Source organism: Ochotona curzoniae, unplaced genomic scaffold (genome assembly GCF_017591425.1).
Source record: "Ochotona curzoniae isolate NIBS_2020 unplaced genomic scaffold, NIBS_Ocur_1.0 contig_1, whole genome shotgun sequence".
In the NCBI taxonomy this organism is placed as follows: domain Eukaryota; kingdom Metazoa; phylum Chordata; class Mammalia; order Lagomorpha; family Ochotonidae; genus Ochotona; species Ochotona curzoniae.
Genome location: NW_024464918.1, coordinates 39,682,957 through 39,686,906, shown reverse-complemented (window position 1 = coordinate 39,686,906; position 3,950 = coordinate 39,682,957).

Below are 3,950 nucleotides of genomic sequence, written 5' to 3'. Positions count from 1 at the left end.
GCGGCGGCGGCGGCGGCCGGGGCGGGAGGAGGAGGCGGAGCCACCGGCCCGGGCCCGCCGGCTCCGCCTCCGCTTGCTGCCGCCTCCAACCGTGCAGGGGCGGGGCCGCGGCCGCCGCATCTTTTGAAAGTTTGCACCGGGCGGCGGGAGAGGCACAGCAGAGCCTCCCGCCTTCGCCGCTCCCGCGCCCGGGCCCCGGGGAGGCGCGTGGAGCTGCTGGGTGTCGGCGCAGAGACTGGGCCCGTCGCGCGCCGGCCTTGACTCTGAGAAGTCCTACTGTGCGCCTGGTTCTCTCGCAGACCCTAGAGGGCCAAGCCTGCCCCCCCTAGCCGCAGCTGCTGGGGCGGGGAGCGGGGAAGAACCTGAAAACACCTCACCCACGATGCTGGGCCCCGGGGGTGGCCGTCTCCCCACCCCACCTTCCACGTGCCTGCGAGGAGGTCAAACGTAGGCGCTGTCCACTCTGTGCTTTCATTCACGGTGTTCTTAACGCTTGCTGAGCAGGGGGTGTGTGCCAAGCCCCGGGGCTGGATCTCTGGGGTCAGACAAGCTCCGCATTGCCTTGGAGGTGCCCGGTGGTAGAGGTGCGGGTGGCGTCTCAAGCCAGGAAGGAAGTAAAACAAGATGAGAATGGTGGGGAGATGTTTGGGTTCAGGAAACCTGGTTGAGGCAGAGAGGCTCCGATTCATGGGTTAGAAAGGCTTAGGTGTGGGAAGAGCTAGGCAGAGAGAGAGTGTGTGATAGGGGTTTCTCATGCAGGGACTTGCTGGCCACATCTGTCTAGGCACCTGGGCCACAGTCACGGGGGAAGGAGGGTGGGACAGGGAGGGGAGACCTGTGCCTAAGTGTCCAGGTCCTCAGAGTACACTGGCTTCCACAAGAAGACTCGTTCTGTAAGATCTTAGGAAATGTGGACTTAACACCCACTTCACGGATTGGACCATCAAGGCTCAGAGGGTGGAAGAAAGGTGCTCAAGCTGGAAAGGGGCAGGGTGGGCTGGAGCTGTGCGAATGACAGGGGTGGGGTGGAGGCTCCAGAAAAGGCTTCTGCTGAGAGGTGTGACCCTTTGCAAGGTCTCTCGTGCTTCAAGATCAGCTCAAAGTCGCCACCTTTGGCAGCCCTTCCTGCTCCCGCCACGCCCCAACTTATCATGCTGCTCAATGAAAGGCAGCCTTGTATTTGCGTTAGTAATTCCTGATATTACAGGTGCTCTCCCAGCTGCTGAGTTTTTAACCCCCAAGTTCTTGGGGAAGGCACCTGCATGCCATGTACATTGGGGGATGTGAATGGAGTGGGTGGGCATGGTTCCCAAAGGAGAATCTTGCTTAAGCAGAGCCTGACAGAGCACTTGAGACTTGGCAATGGCAAAGGCAGGGATGGTGGTGATGATGGCTTGCCAACAGGCCCTTTTAGAGGTCACTCTCAGGGCACCCTAGTAAGGGGCTGTGTTGTGCTGCTCCCGGGTGCACCTGGCAGCAAGCTAAGCCCCACCCTGAGATGCAGCGGCACCTGCTGTACAGGCGGTGGGGGGTGGGGGAGGAGGAGGGACAGGAAGTTGTGGCTGCCACGTGGCTTTGAAGGTGCTGCGCTTTAGCACCAGGATGCGTGTGAGTGTGGTGAGCCCTGGAGGAAGGCTGCTCCGGCCCTAGCCCCATGGCAAAGCCACACAGAGAAGGATTCGAATAGAATAGTTACTTGAGATTTGAAAGTGGGCAAAGTAGCCTTTCCGCTGGGCTGCTGCCACCCACAGGAGATCTTAAGAGCAAGTGGGATGTTTTGATCCTAGAAGAACCACAGAGAATTCTTCCTTGTGTTTGCTGTGTGTGGACCAAGTGGCTCTCCTGAGATGAGTGCCCCTGCTCCTACTCCTGTTTAGGTTTTCTTTTTTTCTTTCTTTCTTTCTTTCTTTTTTTTTTTTTTTTTTTGCCTCTCTCCAAACTCTCCCCTCCCCCAGCTCCCCAGCAGGACCCATTGCTCTGTGAGGAATCCCTGGGTGTAGACGTTAGGGACCAGGTGCTGAGGCTGAGAGTAAGAAGGTCAGGGAAGTGGAGGGAGGGACTCGGTGCACCCAGCACCTGCCGCACAGGTGTACCAGCTGATTCTCCCCTCTCCAGACACTTCAGTCGTGTCACACCCAAGGAGACAGGCCTTACCACCCGCATCTGCCCAGTAAGGACGAGGCTGGGAGAGGTGAGGTCACTGGCCTAGGGCTCTTCAGCTGCTGGACTTTCTAGATGTTCTCAGCAGCCAAAGCTGGGCCTGAAGGCAGGAGCCTCGAACTCTGTGCCTCATATGGGTGGTTGTGACCCATACTTTGCTTCTGATCCAGTACCCTGCTATTGCATCTGGAAAGGCTGCAGGTGAAGGCCCCTGCACCTGCATGGGAGCAAGGATGGAGGGCCAGGCTCTGGCTTTGGCCTGGTCCAGCCCTAGCTGCTGGGACCATAGGGCGAGTGAGACTGTGTCATTCTGCCTTCCAAGAGAGGACAATAAATATATATAAACTTAAAAAAAATTCTAAGAATTACTAAGCTAAACCCTGCTAGGGCAGGGGCAATGTGAAAGAATCCAGGTGCCGTGGGGATGGCTTTAGGCAGGTGGCAAACAGCCTAGGAGACTCACCAGGCACTAAAGGCTCTGAAAGATGTTGGCTGCTTCAAGTCCCCACTGCTCGCTTCTGATCCAGCTCCCTGCTCCCGGCCTGGGACAGCAGCAGGAGATACCTCAAGTCCTTGGGTCTTTGAATCCATGTGGGAAACCTGGAAGGAGTTCCTGGCTCCTGGCTTTGGCTTGGCCTGGTCTTCACTGTTGTAGTGGTGTGGGGAATGAACCAGCATCTGGATTTTAAAAAATCATGTGTGTGTGCACGCGTATTCACATGTCTAACTCTCTCTGTCTGTAACTCTTCCTTTCTAATCTTAAACTAGAAAGGAAGGGGCAAGGCTCACATTTGTGCACAGTGGGTGGGAGAATGGGCTCGGCTGGCTGTCCGTCTGACCTGGCCATGCAGTGGGGGCTGGGGGGCAGGGCTGGCTCTGCCATTTGGTGCACATGGTGGAGTTGTAGGTGGAGTTTTGGGCAAGTGCGTGAGATGACGGTGCAGCTCCAAGGTGTGGAGATGTTCTTTCAGGCACACGGTCGGCACACTGAACGCTGGGAATCACGTCCTTTTGTCGCTGTTCACCCTTAGGATGAAAACATTCAGATGCCAACTCAAAAATGTGCCCCCGCTTTCAGAATTCTCATGGGAGGGTTTTGTGTACCCCCACTTTGAAGATCTCCTCCTAAGTGGGTTGCAGGAGAAGGTTCTGGCGTGTATGGGCAGACAGGCAGCTTGGACAAAGGCTGGAAAGGGAAGCTGTGTAGGGAGTCAGACACAAGAGGAAACAAATGAGGCAGGCGTGTGGGTGGCAGGGGGGCCTGGAGGCTCACCCCTGAGAGTTCATGCCAGGGGAAGAGCTGGTGGAGCCAGCAAGAACAGGTGTGGGGCTGGGCTCTGCGGGAGAAGCAGGTGCAGCAGGTGTAGTGTAAAGCAAGGGGGAGGGCATCCCCGGTCCCCCGCAGTACGTGACTACAGCCCACAGAAAGGCCTGACACAGCACGCCCCCTGTGCTGACAGCTGCCTCGCAAAGGCCCGTGTGCGCCCATCTGCTGTCCCCTATTCCTTCCCTCACATCCAGCCACGGCCTCCCAGTGGCACACGCCTTGTCTTGGTCAGATTCAGTGGTGAGGGTGGTGGGCAGGGGATGAAGGCCAGTTGCCACCCAGCCTGGGGACAGGCTTATGGAGGAGACATCTCATGGGCCACACCTTCTTGGTCCTTTATGTGTCTTTCAGAAATTAACTAAACCTTCAAATGACACTAAAAGGGCATCAGAAAAAAGTCCAGTGGGCTGTGGATCAGTCCCCATTGCAACCAGCATGCCAGGTGACCTAGCCTCTCACTACC